Below are 20,385 nucleotides of genomic sequence, written 5' to 3' on the forward strand. Positions count from 1 at the left end.
GAATGAAGATCCAGGAGTGCCCCCTGGCACCTAGGTGAAGGCAAGGCAGACAAGCAGGAACTGTCCGGGTTCTGGCAGTCAGCAGGAATCAACACAATGACTAGTAGACTGTACCCAGGCTAATAGGAACGCTATACCCAGGCAACCAGTCATACACAGGAACATACACAGAGCAAACTCAGGAGACTTAGAAAAGCTATACACCAGCTAACAACAAAGCTGTGCCCAAGCTAACAAGTCATGCACTGGAAACATACACAGAGCAAACTCAGGAGACTTAGTAAAGCTATACACCAGCTAACAACAAAGCTGTGCCCAAGCTAACAAGTCATGCACTGGAAACAGACACAGAGCAAACTCAGAAGACTTAGTAAAGCTATACACCAGCTAACAACAAAGCTGTGCCCAAGCTAACAAGTCATACACTGGAAACATACACAGAGAACTAGCAGAGCTAGACACAGAAGGGTAGGAAACCCATAGAGCAATAAACACAGAAGGGCTGAAACCCTACAAGCGATAAACACAGAAGGGCTGAAAACCCACAGAAGGGTAGGAGACCCACAGAGCAATAAACACAGAAGGGCTGAAACCCTCCAGAGCTATAAACACAGAAGGGCTGGAAACCCACAAGCGATAAACACAGAAGGGCTGAAAACCCACAGAAGGGTAGGAGACCCACAGAGCAAATAACACAGAAGAGCTGGAAGCCCACAGAACAATAAACACAGAAGGGCAGAAAACCCACAGAGCAAAAGACAAGGAAAGCAAACGGTGCTAACAGCACACTAACCTCGGGACCTAAGGCACTGCGGAGGAAATGGCAATGCAAAGGCCAGGACTGTAGTTTCCAAGTCACTAATAAAGCCCCTCAACACCAGAGCCACAGGTGCAGCAATCACCTTGCAACCAAACAGAGGCTTGACACTCAGAGCAGGCATCCCATAGAAAGTAACAGCGGGAGCCATCTTGGATACTGGCAGAGACGAAGAGGCGGCAGCCATCTTGGAAGAGGCAAAGCCCACACAGGTGAGATTCAGTAGGGCAATCAGCACACAGAGCCAGAGAGAAACTAAGACAGAGACAAGCAGAAGCCAGCACAGCCACTGACTCCCAGAAACAGGGTGAGTATGAGGGTGGTCACGGCCACAGACGTGACAGTACCCCCTCCTCAAGACCCCCCTCTCGGTCTCCCTGAGGAGGTCAGGTGTCCAGGGGTAACTGTGGTGAAACCTTCTGATCGGTTTCAACCCCCAGACATGGATCACTGGACTGGAAGTCACAAAGAAGTTCAAAACTGGCAGACAGGGGCGGAACTTGTCAACAGGAGGCTCCTTCCAATCACCGCTGGGCCAACTCAGGAACTTGGATGCATCAAGAGGAACCATGTTCAAAAGGGACCCTTCTCTGAGGGAACACAGACTGAACTCAGGAAGCAAACCGGGACTGGGACCCGGACTAGAGTCAAGAAGCAAACCGGAACTGGGACCCAGGCGGGCGTCAGAAGCTTGACTGGAACTGGAACTCAGAGCAGGCTCAGCATCTTGGCTGGAAGTGGAACTAGGAACGGACTCAGCATCTTGGCTGGAACTGGAGCTCGGAGCAGGGTCAGCATCTTGGCTGGAACTGGAACTTGGAACAGACTCAGCATCTTGGCTGGAACTGGAGCTCGGAGCAGGGTCAGCATCTTGGCTGGAAGTGGAACTTGGAACGGACTCAGCATCTTGGCTGGAACTGGAGCTCGGAGCAGGGTCAGCATCGTGGCTGGAACTGGAACTCGGAGCAGGCTCAGCATCGTGGCTGGAACTGGAACTCGGAGCAGGCTCAGCATCTTGGCTGGAACTGGAACTCGGAGCAGGTGCAGCATCTTGGCTGGGACTGGAACTTGGAGCAGGTGCCACATCTTGGCTGGAACTGGAACTCGGAGCAGGTGCAGCATCTTGGCTGGAACTTGGAAGAGATTCAGCTGCAAGGCTGGATGCCCCCCTCTGGCCGGACTGGGACGTCTCTCTAACATTAGCTTCAGGCAGCGTCTGCCGAGCAGGGTTCAAGAGGAGACGGCCCTGGGATCCCCAGAGCATGCTAGCAGGCTGAAATGCAGAAAATGGGTTTCTCCGGGCCCCAAGCCGTTGAACACATCTTCTCTCAGCTATTGCTTCGGACTGAACAGGAGCTGAACCGGGACCGGGACCCGGACTGGTATCAGAAGCTTGACTGGCAGGGCCCCTCAAACTGGACTCAGGAGCTTGGCTGGGAGCGCCCCGCGAACTGGACTTTAACTGAGGCTTGACAGAACACACCCTTTGGACAGGGATCGGAGGCTCGAGCGGAAGCGCCACTCGAACTGGCCTTCGGAGCTTGATTGGAGGTACCCTCCAGACTGGAAGCGGAGGTGCCACCTGAACCACCCTGTGGACTGGCATCGGAGGCTTGGTTAGAAGCCCCCCTCGAACTGGACTCAGTGGCTTGACTGGACGGGTCACTTGAACAAGAACCGGAGACTTGAACCGAAGCGCCACTTGCACAGGAATCTGAGGCTCCATCGAAGGCTTCCCTCGGACTGGACTCGGAGACTTCAAAGGGCGTGCCACTTGAACGAGGACTGGAGGCTCGACCTGGAGCGCCACTTGCATAGGAATCTGAGGCTCCGTCAGAAGCACCCCACGGACTGGACTCAGAGGTTGCAGAGGGCGTGCCAGTTGAACGAGGACTGGAGGCTCGACCTGGAGCACCACTCGAACAGGAATCCGAGGCTCCATCAAAAGCCTCCCTCGGACTAGACTCGGAGCCTTAAGTGGCATCGTTACTTGGACTTGAATTGGAGGTTCAGTATGAAGCATCCCCTGGACTGGACTCAGGCTTTTAAGCGGCCGCGCTACTTGAACTGGGGTCAGGGGCTTGGTAGGAAGTACCCCTCGGACCGGCTTAGGAGCTTGGCTGGACTTGACATCCCGAACAGGAGCTGAACTGCGAGAGGCACCCCGATTGTTCTGTACCACCCGCTGGGAAGCCCCGAGCCTGGGCCTTCCACAGCGTATTCGTTCAGCCTCTGCTTCTGGAGTATCCCGCAGGGCTGGCTCCTCGAGGAGTCTGTAGCGGTATTCATAAAGCTGAGTCAACGGATCAATATCCGAAACTGGGCTATGGCGGACCCTACACCTCTGGAGACGCTTTCGCTCAGCTGCCGCTTCCAAAGTATCTCTCAGGGTGGGATCAGACAAAAGTTTCTTCCGGTAGTCGCGGAGGGTCAAAAAACGATTCACAGAAAAAATTGGGTTGATATAGGGATCGGACCACAAATTAAGGACTACCTCCGGATGGTTCGTGAGGAACTCGGACATGGACGGTAGTCCCCGCTGGGCGGATGATCTTGCCGGACTCATGGCCTTTGCATTCTGTCACGTGCACGAGGACCTTGGCACACTGTCAGGCTTCTTCCCCGGGAGCACTGGTTTCGTGAGTCCTTGGACCACTACCGTGGAGCGGCAGTGGCAGGCAAGATCACCTACAAGGTAGAGATAAGACAAGACTGGACCGGAACTCCGGACTGGAGTTCTACACTGGAATACTCGGAACTGGAACGCACCGGACAGGTGCGCACTGGAGTGGGCCCGCTGGACTGGACACACTGGAGTGGCCCTACTGGACAGGAACATACAGGAGTGAAACCCGCTGGACTGAAACACACTGGAGCGGAACTGGAACACCCTGGACCTAGGCTTCACCTACACTTGACTGCCTTCCCCCTCGGGTTGAGCCCTCAGGTTCTGGCAGCCGGTAGGACTTACAGGAACAGCAGGAATGAAGATCCAGGAGTGCCCCCTGGCACCTAGGTGAAGGCAAGGCAGACAAGCAGGAACTGTCCGGGTTCTGGCAGTCAGCAGGAATCAACACAATGACTAGTAGACTGTACCCAGGCTAATAGGAACGCTATACCCAGGCAACCAGTCATACACAGGAACATACACAGAGCAAACTCAGGAGACTTAGAAAAGCTATACACCAGCTAACAACAAAGCTGTGCCCAAGCTAACAAGTCATGCACTGGAAACATACACAGAGCAAACTCAGGAGACTTAGTAAAGCTATACACCAGCTAACAACAAAGCTGTGCCCAAGCTAACAAGTCATGCACTGGAAACAGACACAGAGCAAACTCAGAAGACTTAGTAAAGCTATACACCAGCTAACAACAAAGCTGTGCCCAAGCTAACAAGTCATACACTGGAAACATACACAGAGAACTAGCAGAGCTAGACACAGAAGGGTAGGAAACCCATAGAGCAATAAACACAGAAGGGCTGAAACCCTACAAGCGATAAACACAGAAGGGCTGAAAACCCACAGAAGGGTAGGAGACCCACAGAGCAATAAACACAGAAGGGCTGAAACCCTCCAGAGCTATAAACACAGAAGGGCTGGAAACCCACAAGCGATAAACACAGAAGAGCTGAAAACCCACAGAAGGGTAGGAGACCCACAGAGCAAATAACACAGAAGAGCTGGAAGCCCACAGAACAATAAACACAGAAGGGCAGAAAACCCACAGAGCAAAAGACAAGGAAAGCAAACGGTGCTAACAGCACACTAACCTCGGGACCTAAGGCACTGCGGAGGAAATGGCAATGCAAAGGCCAGGACTGTAGTTTCCAAGTCACTAATAAAGCCCCTCAACACCAGAGCCACAGGTGCAGCAATCACCTTGCAACCAAACAGAGGCTTGACACTCAGAGCAGGCATCCCATAGAAAGTAACAGCGGGAGCCATCTTGGATACTGGCAGAGACGAAGAGGCGGCAGCCATCTTGGAAGAGGCAAAGCCCACACAGGTGAGATTCAGTAGGGCAATCAGCACACAGAGCCAGAGAGAAACTAAGACAGAGACAAGCAGAAGCCAGCACAGCCACTGACTCCCAGAAACAGGGTGAGTATGAGGGTGGTCACGGCCACAGACGTGACAGCACGTTGCTGGGAGCTGCGTCGGCTCCGCTGTTTCCCTGCTCTCTCTGCCCCGGAACAGGAAGTAACCTGTTCCGGGGCAGAGAGAGCAGTGAACCAGCGGAGCCGACACCCCTGCAGTGGCGTGCACCCGGGGTGGACCGCCCCACCGCCCCCCCCCCTTTCCTACGCCACTGCCTGCACCAGCTTCAATTGATTCAGAATTCTGCAGCAAGACTCGTTGAAGGTTGCAAGCAATGGGACCACATCACACCATTCTTACAAAAACTTCATTGGCTACCAGTACAATACAGGGCTAAATTTAAAACTCAATGTCTGATCTTCAAGGCCCTTAAAGGAAATGGCCCCGCGTACTTGAAGAACAGGATGACTCTCTACACACCGCCAAGGACACTAAGGTCCTCTCAATGACTATCACTAACCATACCCTCTCCAAAAGACATTACACAATGTGATACCCACAATTGAGCCTTCTCCGGAGTAGCCCCCACACTCTGGAATGTATTGCCTGAAAGGCTTTGCTTAACACAAGACTAACTCTACTTCAGGAAGCAGGTGAAAGCTTGGCGTTTCAACCACGCCTTTAATGGAAGAAGTAACTAACTTGTTAGCCTCACTCTCAGGGGCGTAGCCAGACAGACAATTTTGGGTGGGCCTAAGTCTAAGGTGGGTGGGCACAGAATTCATGCCCCCCTGTCCCTAGCCCCCTTCTGCTCTGCTTTGCTTCTGTCGCTGCTCCACCTGCAAGTCCAAAATATTAAATACCTGAGCAGGAGGGGATCTACAAACCCTGCCAGATGAAGGTTTCCTCCTGCTCAGGCAGTCAACGCGCTTCCAGACAGCAGCCAGGAGCACTTTCCTCAAGCTGCTGCCACAGCCAGGAGGCTGTGCGTGCATGAAAACTAAGCATGCGCAGAGGGGCTGGTGTTGGTTTCAGCTCCAGGCAAGTGCTGCCAGCTGCCATTTGGAAGAGCACTGGCTGCCTGAGGAGGAGGAAATCTTCAGCTGGTGGGGTTTGAGGATCTCTGCCAGCCATAGCAAGAGTGCCACAATTTTGGGTGGGCCTGAGTCCAAATAGGGTGGGCCCTGGCCCAGCCAAGCCCACCCATGGCTATGCCACTGCTCACTTTCACACACAAGGAGTGACACGGGCTGCACATACTGCAGCAGGACATGTTTATCCACTCCTACCCTAGCTGATATAAAATTCAACCATCTTTCTAACCTCATATGCACATTTCCTTAAAATAATCACCTTATTTTGTAACTCCTCTTACTCTCTTACCTATCTATATGTTAACATACTGCAGCAGGACATGTTCATCTATCTGACCTCATGTGCAACTTTCTTTACATTAGTCGCCTTACTAACTCTTCTTATTCTCTTACTTATCTATATGTTCCATCTTTGCTTACACCCTTCACTGTCAATTAAAATGTTCTATTACTTATTGTGTTGACATTGTAAGTAGTATACTATGCCATACTTTGTATTGTTATTTGAATATTTTTACTGCTGTAATTATCTATCGCTCATGTTTGGTTTATTCTTACTGTATACTGCCTTGAGTAAATTCCTTCAAAAAGATGGTAAATAAATCCTAATAAATAAATAAATAAAATGTATACACCCCACTTTCACATACACACTATGTAAATAAGCTGATATTTGCAGAACAGCCCTTTGGGTGGAATTATGGCACTTTGATGTCTATGTGTATACCTGCTGTTATTTTAAACACAAGTAATGGACAGGTAAATGTTAGCACCTATGCCATAGAATTGGCCTTTATTTGTAGGCTGAAGAGAAATGGATAGAGCCCTCCAACTGATACCAATACCAATACAATTCTTATATATCACTAAATCCCCCAAACTGGGTTCAGCACGGTATACAAGATAATATCATCAATCAAATAAACATAAAAACCAGAATCTATACAATATAACAAATGTAAACACTATAAAAACAAACCAGAATTAATACAACATAACAAATATAAATGCTATAGAAACTATAACAATTATTATTTATCAAATAAAAATGTTTTAAAGCTTTTTTCAAAAACAATAATGACTCAACTCACGTCTAATATGAAAAGGAAGAAAATTCCAAAAAGAAATAGCCAAGAGTGAAAAAGGAGAATTTGCCAGCCTTAAGAAACGTACTCACTTTATGGCAGGAGGGCAGAAAACTAGCTGATTTTGCAGACAAAGAGAAAATCTTAAGAGACTCGCTCAATACTTTCACTAATTCAGAACCTATTCCATAACTGGCCTAAAATAGCAGGCTGCCTGAAATAACATTCTTTATTGAACTAAAAGCCAGTAAAGCTCCACAGTATTGGAAAAATCAATGTAAGTAAAGTTTTTTGAATTAGTTGAAGTTTCGTGATAACACTTAACAGGTTGGGAAATTTCACTCTTTAGGCAAAGTTCAAATTAGATGTGTTTTATTCAGTGCATTTTTTGTAGAAAAAAAGGTGCCGGTACTCATTATGGGCGGGGTCACCACACATGGCTCCACCCCTATGATAGCCACACCCACATTAGCCACACCCCTTATATCAGCCATGGCGCATATAAACAGACATCATTGAAAATATACTAGTATAGGAGAAAAACAATAACTTGTGATTTTTTTTCATTATAAATCATTTCTGTAAGATGTTACAGCTCCAGTATACCCAGTGCAAAATAAGACAACAGATGTAAATTCTTAAATTGGACAAATTCCAAACACTAAAATGAAAATAAAATAATTTTTTTCTACCTTTGTTGTCTGGTGACTGTTTTCTATCCATACTGGTCCAAGTGTCTGATTCTGCTGCTCTCTATCTGTTCTCTTAACTCCGTTTCCAGAGCTTCCTTTCCATTTATTTCTTTACTTTCCTCCTTTCTTCTTCCATGTCCAGCATTTCTCCTCTCTCCCGCCAACCCCTCCATCCATCCATGTCCAGCAATTCTCCTCTATCTCCTGCTCTGCTCTCCTCTCCATCCATTTCTAGCATTTCTCCTTCCTCCCCTGCCATCCCATCCATGTGGATCTCCTTCCTATCTTCCCTCCCCTCCATCCATGTCCAGAATGTCTCCTCTCTCCCCTGCCCTGCCCTCCCCTCCCATGTCCAGTGATTCTCCTCTCTCCCCTGCCCTCCTCTCCTATCCAAGTCCAGCAATTCTCTCTTCCCTGCCTTCTCCTTCCATCCATGTCCAGCAATTCTCCATTCTCCTCTCTCCCCTGGCCTACTATCCAATCCCCTCCATGTCCAGTGATTCTCTTTTGCCCCCTATCCTCCACCTCCCTTCAATGTCCAGTGACTCGCCCCAGCCTCCACCTGCCCCCAAGATCATTCAAACCCCAGCCCCATTTGCCCAGCCCCCCAGCCCCACTTGCCCATACACACATACCCCCAGCCCTACTTGCCCACACACACACCCCCAGCCCCACTTGCCCCCACACACAGCCCCCCAGCCCCACTTGCCCACACACACACCCCCAGCCCTACTTGCCCACACACACCCCCAGCCCCACTTGTCCACACACCCCCAGCCCCACTTGCTCACCCTCCCCTGCTCGCTCCCTGCTGTTTGCACCCGGCCGATCCATGCCTCGTAAAACTTTTATTGTTTCACGAAACGGCAGACTGAAGAAAGAAAACAAACAGCAGACAGGCTTGCCTCCTTCCATCGCGTCGGCCACTTCGTTTCCCTGCATTCTCAGCGCGTCCCGCCCTCGAGGAAAGGAAATGACATCAGAGGAGGGTGGGACGTGCTGAGAATGCAGGGAAACGAAGCGGCCGACGCGATGGAAGGAGGCAAGCCTGTCTGCTGTTTGTTTTCTTTCTTCAGTCTGCCGGTTCACGAAAAAATAAAAGTTTTACGAGGCAGGGATCGGCTGGTTGCAAACAGCAGGGAGCGAGCAGGTGAGCCCCAGAAAAAAGGTGCTGGTACGCTGTACCGTCGCGTACCGGCACAAAAAAAGCACTGGTTTTATTTCCTCTCTCTCTCTCCACTCAGAAGGCAATTCTATAAAGGGACGCCCAGGCACCTGGATGGCTTCTATGCAAAGTTTATTTTGTTATAGAAGCTAGGCACCTACTTTTCTTAACAGAATGCTAGCATGAGTCCTTATATCAGTTTAGGGTTGCCAGCTGGATCCAGATTTACTTAACAGGGTTATCTATTCCTGGGTTTACCCCATTGCATACAAGGGAAGGGAAATGGGACTTGATATATCGCCTTTCTGAGGTTTTTGCAACTACATTCAAAGCGGTTTACATATATTCAGGTACTTATTTTGTACCAGGAGCAATGGAGGGTTAAGTGACTTGCCCAGAGTCATAAGGAGCTGCAGTGGGAATCAAACTCAGTTCCCCAGGATCAAAGCCCACTGCACTAACCACTAAGCTACTCCTCCCTACAAGGCCTTGTAGTTCTGATTTCCCCAATGCTTTTCCTAAGAAAGGCAAGAATATAAGTCATTGCATAAAATGAGGTAAACCTAGGACTGGATTAACCCCCTCGGGCCAATCTCTGCGGTCCAGGGGTCATTAGGGACATAAGGAGTGCAACCCCCTCGCTCCTGCCCCTTGTTCTGTGCTGAGAACATAACTGCAGGGATCCCTCAGAGCAGCTTATGGTGAGGGAGGGAGGGTGGGAAGAATGGAGCGAGGCCAGGAGTGGTATCATACCAATAAAAGCACATTTAAAAAGTTCATTGGGTGCTGACAAATTTTCAGTGCAGGCACCTGCTTCTCTCAGTGGCCCGATTTAATAAAGCTTTTGTGCTTTTCTAAATTAGGCCGCTGAATGATGCAGGTGATGGCATTGAATATTAAAGGTATCTGCATAACCTTGAGCTGCTCCCTAATGCTGCCCCTCAAACTGCCCCTGACCTGTCCATTTTTTTAGCAACGGTCAGAGGTGATATTCAGCAGCACTGTCCAGTTTAGTGCTGATAATATTGGGTGTTAGGCGGCCTCAGGTGATTTCCGAGGGCAGAAGCACCTCCTGCCCTTTTAAGTCGCTTTGAATACTGGCCTCTTGAGTATTAGGATCCTAGGAGTGAAAGCAAGGAACAGATAAACAGATAAGAACAGCACGCACATTCCTGAATCTCCATTACCCCAGTTGCAAAGGATTCAAATATAAATCAACATATGCATCCAGCTTCTCATACATAAGCACCAACTATGGAACGCACTACTAAAAGTCATAAAAACAACGCACGACTTAACAAATTTCCAAAAACTACTAAAAACCAACCTATTCAAAAAGGCTTACCACAATGATCCATCCTAATTATTAAACAATGATACTCTACCAAAACCAGACAAAATCAAATTCTTTATAATTGATTCATGAACTCTGTTACTAATGAACGTTAACGCACTACTTCTATATTTGATTGTCTAACTGACTCTATACTTTACTTTATCAACTATGAACTTTAATGCAATACAAATTGTATTTCTCATCCCGGAAATGGTGATCGCCATTACGGCATAATGTAAGCCACATTGAGCCTGCAAATAGGTGGGAAAATGTGGGATACAAACGCAACAAATACATACATAAAAAAATAAACCTAAACACTAATTATTATGGGGCACTTTTACTAAGCTGCAGCAAAAAGTGGCCTGTAGTAGTGTGAGCGCATGTTTTTGGCGCACGCCGGGCTAATTTGTACCGCATCTAGTAAAAAGGACTTTTATTCAATGGGCCGGGAAAAGGGCCTGTGGTAAAATTAAAACCAGCGAGTGCCTATTAATGGGCTGAGCCCTTAATGCACGTGCTACATGCTCAGTGACCGGTTGGCATGCACCAACTGCCAAATAATGCCGGAAATGTCGCATGCAGTAGGAAAAAAACAACAATAATTTGTCCTGGTGGTATGGGCGTGCACCAAATCCGAAATTACTACTAGTGGGGCTCGCTCGCCTGGCGGTAGTTTCATGTTGGCATATGCTGCATGCGTATAGAGCCTACCGCATCTTTGTAAAAGGCCCCTATATGAATTAAACAAAATTCCACAAATTTGAATTAGCACAGCTTTAACTTCCACAGTATTTCAGAAAAACATTAATTTCAGTTGTTTTTTATTAGATATTTCCTGCTAGTCATATCAGGCCTCAATAGGATCATGCAACATTTGGGCATAAAGATACATCCCAGTAGTCCAGCACTGGAAGCTTGTATGGCAAATATCTCCACTGCTACCATGTATTTTCCTCTTGTGCTCAGATATGTTGGAATAAAAGTAATCCAAACACTGCAGAACACCAGCATGCTGAAAGTAATGCACTTGGCCTCATTGAAACTGTCAGGTAGATTTCTTGATAAGAAAGCTGTGATAAAGCTTATCCCAGTCAGAATCCCAAGAAACCTAGAACACAGTAAAATGCAATCCCTGACCCTTCATTACATTCAAGTAGTATTGACCCAGTTTCTGATTGCATATTATGATATGGGAATGGGGGAGCAGTAAACAGCCAGATGAGACAGAGAATAAATTGAAAAAGAGAGCAGGAAAGTATTGTAGTATATGAGATCCTGGAACCCATCCATTTCCGTAGTTTGCTTCCAGGCTTGGTTGCATGAAAGGCCATAACCACAGTGATGGTTTTTGCCAGTATGGAAGAAAGTGAGATAGAGAAAGTCATCCCAAAGGTAGTGTGGCGTAGAATGCAGGTCATGGGCTCAGGATGGCCAATGAACATCAAGGAGCATAGAAAGCAGATCATAAGGGAGATGAGGAGGATATAGCTGATGTTCCGGTTATTGGCTTTCACAATAGGTGTGTCTCGGTAATTAATGAAGATTCCAAAAATGATTGTGTTGATAAGAAAAAAGAAAATGCTGCTGGTAGTCAGTGCTATCCCAAGATCCTCTTCGAAAGACAGGAACATTGTCAGTTTTGGGATACAGGTGTCTCTCTTATCATTGGGCCAATGGTCTTCTTGACATTTCACACAGTTGTCCATATCTGAGGGAGATGAATATAGTCTCAATATCTCATAGAACAAAAAAAAATGTATAGCATTTAGCAATTGCAAAAGTCTCTTAGGAGAGGAGCATCACAGGCTTGTTCCTGGTCATTACAAAAAAATTGTTTTGAGAATAAATTTCTTTTTGAGGAGAGGAGACCCAAGAGGGTCCAGCTACATCATTTCTCTCAGAGACCCCTGAGGCAGGCCTTTGGGCCGAAACACGGCCGTGTCGGGTCATTATTATTTTTTATATGAATAAAGACATTTTTTTGGTATCCTCATTCGTTCTCCTCACTTTTTTTGTTCCATATCTCACGGTTCCATGAGGGTTTGCACCTCCTTTTTGTTTTGACCTCAATATCTCATAAACAGCATTGATTTTGGGATAGTGCATGAACATTAAATTAATTCTCTATACCTCAGACTACAGCAGATAATGTTGCTCTATAATATCCTAATGTTTAGAATGGTGAAGAAGTTTTGATGCACATCAACCAGTTACTAATCAAAATCAGTATGTACAGTAGTCAGACGCTTGACTGAGAATAATTTCAACTCATCTCACTAGATAAAAACCACATAGTTGCTATTGTTTACTATCAGGGGAATTTTCGAAAGAGAAGGGCACCCATCTTCTGACACAAATCGGGAGATGGGCGTCCTTCTCTCAGGGTCGCCCAAATCGGCATAATCGAAAGCCAGTTTTGGGCGTCCTCAACTGCTTTCTGTCGCGGGGATGACCATAGTTCACAGGGGCGTGTCGGCACCGTAGCGAAGACGGGACTGGGGCATGATTAAGAGATGGGCATCCTCGGCTGATAATGGAAAAAGAGGGGCGTCCCTGACGAGCATTTGGCCGACTTGGTCCATTTTTTTTCATGACCAAGCCTCGAAAAGGTGCCCAAACTGACCAGATGACCACTGGAGGGAATCGGGGATCACCTCCCCTTACCCCCCCAGTGGTCACCAACCACCTCCCACCCAAAAAAAAATTCAAAACATTTTTTGCCAGCTTCAAATGTCATACCTAGCTCCATCACAGCAGTATGCAAGTCCCTGGAGCAGTGGGTGCAGTGCACTTCAGGCAGGTGGACCCAGGCCCATCCCCCCTACCTCTTACACTTGTGGTGGTAAATGTTGAGCCCTCTAACCCCCCCCCCCAAACCACTGTACCCACATGTAGATGCCCCCCTTCACCCATAAGGGCTATGATAGTGGTATACAGTTGTGGGGAGTGGGTTTTGGGGGGGGGGGGGTTTGGAGGGCTCAGCACACAAGGGAAGTGTCATGATTGTGACTGTATTCCATGCCTACACTCACCTTGCCCCTGGGTGACCAGGCCCTGGGGTTGCTGTGGACTGTCTTTTCCTGTTTCCCAGACATCTTCCAGGTTACATTCCGGTCCTGATGTTCCAGCACTCCAGACCTGCTCCGGTGTTTCTGCTGCCAAGCCTCACCTGTGACCTCATCTGTAATTGCCTTTATTAAGCTCCTGAGAATAGTCAGATTTGCCTTTACAACAGAGGTCTTCAGATGTGCTTTCGTCTGTGAGTGCTTATTGCAGTGCTAGCTCTGCTAGTCCCTTTCTTGTGTGTCTTTAGCTTCTGTTCCTTAATGTATCTGCCTTGTTTGTCTTCAGCTCTGTTTCCTTTCTGGCTGTAGTTGTCCTGTGAGTCTTTAGCTCCTGTTCTTTACTGTTTGTATCTGCCTTGTTTGTCTTCAGCTCTGTTTCCTTTCTGGTTGTAGTTGCCCTGTGTATCTTTGTGTCTTTAGCTTCTGCTCCTTACTGTTGTTTCAGCCCTGTATGTCTTTAGCTTCTATCCCTTGCTGCATGTCTTCGCCCTGTCTGTCTTCAGCTTTAGTTCCTGTCCTGCTTGTATTCCCCTGTTAGTTCTCAGCTTCTGCCCTACCCTGCTTGTGTCTGCCTTGCTCGAAACTTCCGGATCCAGTCCAGCCAAGCCAAGTCTATTCCAGCATTCGGTTCCAGTCCAGCCAAGCCAAGTCTGTTCCAGCATTTGGTTCCAGTTCAGCCAAACCAAGTCTGTTCCAGCATTTGGTTCCAGTTCAGCCAAGCCAAGTCCGGTCCAGCATTTGGCTCCAGTCCATCCAATATATCCAACGGGGATCAAATAAGTTAACTAGAAGTACACTCCTGCATGCACAACCCAATATACGTACTCCTATTATAATTTTTTCAAAACCTTTATTATGAATAACAATTTTGTCAGTAAATATACATCCAACCCTCTATACAGACACTGGAACTCATTCATACCAGCCTTTCACTGCCACATTCAACCCAACCACGCTCCATCTAAAGCATATCATATATAGCTACATGCTGAGTCTCTACTACATATCCAGGAGTACATACATACTGAGTTCGATTCCCAGCACAGGCAGCTCCTTGTGACTCTGGGCAAGTCACTTAACCCTCCATTGCCCGCCGCATTGAGCCTGCCATGAGTGGGAAAGCGCGGGGTACAAATGTAACAAAAATAAATAAATAAATAAATACATCCTAAACAAAAGTTCATTTAATTACATCCTTAAGTCTTTCACATGCTCCATAGTCCCATGTAAACAGTTTTTTCCTCTCCCAGCAATGAGTAGTCCCACTGAGCAGTGCACCTTCAGCTACTGAAAACTCTGTAGCCAACACGGTATCCTCATGAATTTGGGTTTAATGTCCCAGCGCAGCTTGGCAAGGGCTTCCAATGGCTGCATATATCATTCAGTCTTTCAATTCATTCTACTTCCCGAGACATAAGACATAAGGATGTAATTAAAAGAACTTTTGTTTAGGATGTATGTACTCCTGGATATGTAGTAGACACTCAGCATGTAGCTATATATGATATGCTTTAGATGGAGCGTGGTTGGGTTGAATGTGGCAGTGAAAGGCTGGTATGAGTGAGTTCCGGTGTTTGCATAGAGGGTTGGATGTATATTTACTGACAAAATTGTTATTCATAATAAAGTTTTTGAAAAAATTATAATAGGAGTACGTATATTGGGTTGTGCATCCAGTCCATCCAAGCCAAGTCTGTTCCAGCATTTGGTTCCAGTCCAGCCAAGCCAAGTCTGTTCCAGCATTTAGTTCCAGTCCAGCCAAGCCAAGTCCACTCCAGCCTTGGGTTCCAGTCTTGCCAAACCAAGTCCGCTCCAGCCTGTTGGTGTCTGGCCTCGCTTCTGGTTTAGGTGGTTTCCTGCTGTTGCCGGTCTCTGGCAGCAGCCCAAGGGCTCACTACTCCGGAGCACCCTCAGTGGCGTGTCAGATTGCAAAGGCCATGAGCTCGGAAGAATCATCCATTTTGCAGAAGCTTCAGAGTCAGAGTTCACAACCCTATAACCTCTTTAATGAATTTAATCCACATATAGAAAGACTCTCTAAAGAAATGTCTACACATATGGATCAGCTACAGAGATATATGCAAGTAAACTACCATGAACCTGTGGCGCCTTGAGTTTCGGTGCCTTCGCCTTTGGTACCAGCAATAGTTCCGGTCATATCAGGGGTCCGTCTTTAGGCACCTCCAAGGTATGATGGTAATCCCAAAGACTGTAGAGGGTTCCTCAATCAGTGAGAAATAATTTTTGAACTTCAATCCCGACACTTTCCCTCCGACAGAACCCGAGTAGCCTATATCATTTCTCTGCTGTCCAGTCAAGCCTTGGCATGGGCCTCTCCTCTTTGGGAGAGGCATGACCCGGTGCTTCATGATTTCCCTAGGTTCCTGGAACAGTTTAAATGAGTCTTTGAAGAACCTGGGAAAGTCACATCTGCAGCTTCGGCGCTTCTGAGGTTAAAGCAGGGGACGTGGACCCTGGGCGATTATGCCATTAGATTCCACACTCTGGCTTCTGAACTGGCTTGGAACAACAAGAGTCTGGTGGCGACTTTCTGGTAGGGGTTGGCACCCCAGATTAAGGATGAGTTAGCCAGACGTGAACTCCTGAACAGACTAGATGACCTAATTGGACTCTGTAATATGATAGACATTCAATTTCAAGAGCGGAGCCGAGAACGATACCCTGCAGAAAAGATAAGCATTAAGAGACCGAGTTATCGGTATACGTCACAGGATCCTAGTCCTAGGGAGGCCTCTCCCTTAGAACCTGTAGCGCCCATGCAATTGGGTCGTACTTCACTCTCGATGCAAGAGAAGCAGAGGCGTCGAACCCTTAACCTATGTCTGTATTGCGGTAATACGGGACATTATGCTGACCGATGCCCAAATAAACCCGGACCCTTGGATCAGGGTCTGATCACAGGCACCATAGTAGGGTTATCTTCTGGTTTCCTGTGTAATCAAGTATTAATACCAGCAGTGCTTGATTTGGACCCAAGAAAGGAGCCTACTTAGGTCTTTTTGGATTCCGGGGCAGGTGGAAACTTTATAGCCGAATCCCTGGTCCGCCAATTTAACATTCCTGCACAAGAGCTATCTAAGAACATTCCGCTCCTCTCAGTCTATGGCTGTACTCAAGGATATGTAAGTGCACAAACGGTTCTGGTGCGCCTGTGTATCGATGACCACAAGGAAGAGATCACCCTGTATGACCTCCAGTCAGCTGTCCAACCCATCGTGCTGGGATTACCTTGGCTACAGAGACACAATCCAACCCTAGACTGGGGAAGAGGCGAGATCACAGACTGGGGCAAGTCTTGCAGAGAATGTTGTCTCGCCACCATTGCCTGCGGTGCGGACGACGAACTGCAGGACCTAGATGCTGACGTGTGGACTGATATTAGTGATTCACAGTCTCAAGACTCTGATGCGTCTGCAGTTGTCCTGGCCACCGATTATGTTCCACCCCAGACCAGATACCTTCAGGTTGAAACCTGCACTGCATCCAAGATTAAGCCCCCCTTCCAATGGAGGTTCTAAGAGGACTCTGCAAAACATATATTCTCATACCATGCCTGAAAAGCAGGACCCGGGTTATAGAGCTCAGGACCTTCCTGTTACCAGGGGAGCTTCTGGTCTCAAAGATAAGCCACGGCTGTCTATGGCTTGTAGTACTGCTCTAGTGCGGAATGCAAGATCCAGCTCTATGCATAAAACCCAGCCCTGTCTTCCACCCAAAGACCTGCTATCAACTTCCAGTTCTGTGGATTCTGTGCATTCACCTAAACTCGTCAACAGGTTCCACCGAAGATATCGCTAGAGACCCAAACCTTCCATGGAGACCAGGGGAGCCTTAAGGGGGAGGTAATGTCACGATTGTGACTGTATTCCATACCTACACTCACCTTGTCCCCGGGTTCCTTTCTTGTGTGTCTTTAGCTTCTGTTCCTCACTATTTGTATCTGCCTTCTTTGTCTTCAGCTCTGTTTCCTTTCTGGTTGTAGTTGCCCTGTGTGTCTTTGTGTCTTTAGCTTCTGCTCCTTACTGTTGTTTCAGCCCTGTGTGTCTTTAGCTTCTATCCCTTGCTGCATGTCTTCGCCCTGTCTGTCTTCAGCTTTAGTTCCCGTCCTGCTTGTATTCCCCTTTTAGTCCTCAGCATCTGCCCTACCCTGCTTGTGTCTGCCTTGCTCGAAACGTCCGGATCCAATCCAGCCAAGCCAAGTCTATTCCAGCATTCGGTTCCAGTTCAGTCAAGCCAAGTCTGTTCCAGCATTTGGTTCCAGTCTAGCCAATTATAAATACCAACAGAGATAAACCAATTCTATCAAGAAGTACAAATCTCGTACCTATTTTCACAAACACGTACTTCCTTTCCTTAATATTTCATTGCTTTTATTAAATATAATCATATATCTAACAACAATCACCTATGCTGATTCCGGAACTCACTCATCCAAATCTTTCACTTCTCCACACATACACACTCACATACCCCTTTAAGAACAAACATTACCACATATACAATATTGATTACATCACAGCATGAAACAAAAAAGTAATAAATCAATATTTCACATAAGCTTAAGTCCATACACTTATGTCCTTTTATAGTTCATATATTCCTTTTGTTTGTTCAAAAGGATGTGCTTATTAGCACAAAAAATAAGCAGCACCCATAACAGGGATTCCTTCCGCTCCTTCTTACAACACCCTGTGCTTGCTCAGTTAGAGTGGATCAGCGCGGTTTGTCAGATGCTTCCTGAGATCTGCATACTATTTTCAGCCTTTGAACTCCCTCTGACTCATCACTCGCTCCTCGATGCAAGACCACATTTCGGACAAACCATCCTCAGGAGGAACACATGTCAACACCTTAGGAATAATGAGTCCAGCACGGGACCCAGAGGGTTGACATGTGTTCCTCCTGAGGAAGGTTTGTCCGAAATGCGGTCTCGCATCGAGGAGCGAGTGATGAGTCAGAGGGAGCTCGAGGAGCTAGTGATGAATCAGAGGGAGTTCAAAGGCTGAAAATAATATGCAGATCTCAGGAAGCCTTTGACAAACCGCGCTGATCCACTCTAACTGAGCAAGCACAGGGTGTTGTAAGAAGGAGCGGAAGGAATCCCTGTTATGGGTGCTGCTTATTTTTTGTGCTAATAAGCACATCCTTTTGAACAAACAAAAGGAATATATGAACTATAAAAGGACATAAGTGTATGGACTTAAGCTTATGTGAAATATTGATTTATTACTTTTTTGTTTCATGCTGTAATGTAATCAATATTGTATATGTGGTAATGTTTGTTCTTAAAGGGGTATGTGAGTGTGTATGTGTGGAGAAGTGAAAGGTTTGGATGAGTGAGTACCGGAATCAGCATAGGTGATTGTTGTTAGATATATGATTATATTTAATAAAAGCAATGAAATATTAAGGAAGTACGTCCAGTCCAGCCAAGCCAAGTCTGTTCCGGCATTTAGTTCCAGTTCAGCCAAACCAAGTCCATTGCAGCATTTGGCTCCAGTACATCCAAGCCTCTTCCAGCATTTGGTTCCAGTTCAGCCAAGCCAAGTCCGTTCCAGCATTTGGTTCCATTTCAGCCAAGCCAAGTCCGTTCCAGCATGTAGCTCCAGTCCATCCAAGCCAAGTCTGTTCCAGTATTTGGTTCCAGTCCAGCCAAGCGAAGTCTTCCAGCATTTGGTTCCAGTCTAGCCAAACCAAGTCTGTTCCAGCATTTGGTTCCAGTCCAGCCAAGCTAAGTCCACTCAAGCCTTGGGTTCCAGTCCTGCTAAGCCAAGTCTGCTCCAGCCTGTTTGTGTCTGACCTCACTTCTGGCTTAGGTGGTTTTCCTTCTGTTGTCAGTCTCCGGCAGCAGCCCAAGGGCTCACTACTCCAGATCACCCTCAGCGGAGTGACAGGAAGGGAGCTATGGACTTGGGAGCAATTTAGGAAGTCCACTGCAGTGCCCCCTAGGGTGCCCGGTTGGTGTCCTGGCATGTCAGGGGGACCAGTGCACTATGAATGCTGACTCCTCCCATGACCAAATGCCTTGGATTTGTTCATTTTTGAGATGGGCGTCCTCGGTTTCCATTATCGGCGAAAACCGAGGTCACCCATCTCTAAGGTCGGCGATCTCAACATTTATGTCGACCATCTCTAAGGTTGACCTAAATGTTCAGATTTGCGCATCCCCGATCGTATTATCGAAACGAAAGATGGACACCCATCTTGTTTCGATAATACGGGTTTCCTTGCCCCTTCGCGACGCCGTCCTTAGAGATGGGCGCCCTTAGAGATGGTCGTCCCTGTTCAATTATGCCCCTCCACATATCTCATCCCTTTTCTTTCTTTTATTTTTTGATCTATTTTCTAGAAAGTGAGCAACATTAACACTGATATTCAAAATTATTTAAGCAACCATAAATGGCTTCTGGCTTAATTCATTTGTGCAGTGCCATCTGCTGATATTCAGTGGCATTGACTGGTTAGTGGGTCCAAAAAGGGGGATGTCCATGGGAGGGTCATGGGTGGATTGGGGGCGTTCCTTTAATTTATGTGCATTGTTATGCAATAAAGGGGATCTGTGCCTAATTTAGGCACAGGGATTTATACCAAGGTATCGTTGGTATAAATGGTCACGCCTAAATGTAGTTGAGGTCCCTGGCATGAAGTGCTATTCTATTAATGGCACCCAACTTCATGCACGTGGTGTTAGTTTTTTTCAGCACCGAATTTTTTGGCACCATTTATGTGAGTGGATAAAAACATTAAAACACTGGTGCGATATGCTACAGGGGAATCGAATCACACTTGCTTCCCTCTAGTAAAGAAAATTAGCAAATAGCCATGAGGTTGTGCTTCTAGTTTCACCTCTAGCATATCGCTCCAGCATTTTAATGGTTTTTTCCACTTATGTACTCTGCGAAGCTGATTTATCTGAACTGCTATCACCTCTGAGGAAGGCATTGTGCTGAAACATGGTCCATGTAGGGTCTTTTGGGTCAGCTTACTTTGGAAAATAAACTCTTGGATGCTCCCTCCTTGCTTGTCTCAGTTATTTGGAAGTCTCCTCACTTTCACCTGTGTTG

The 20,385-nt window shown here is 47.0% G+C and overlaps 1 pseudogene; it reads right to left on the reverse strand.

Annotated features, from left to right (window-relative positions):
- Positions 1–11,045: 11,045 nt before the first annotated feature.
- LOC115464483 lies at positions 11,046–11,941 on the reverse strand (annotated as a pseudogene).
- Positions 11,942–20,385: the final 8,444 nt, after the last annotated feature.

This window comes from Microcaecilia unicolor, chromosome 3 (assembly GCF_901765095.1).
Source record: "Microcaecilia unicolor chromosome 3, aMicUni1.1, whole genome shotgun sequence".
In the NCBI taxonomy this organism is placed as follows: Eukaryota; Metazoa; Chordata; class Amphibia; order Gymnophiona; family Siphonopidae; genus Microcaecilia; species Microcaecilia unicolor.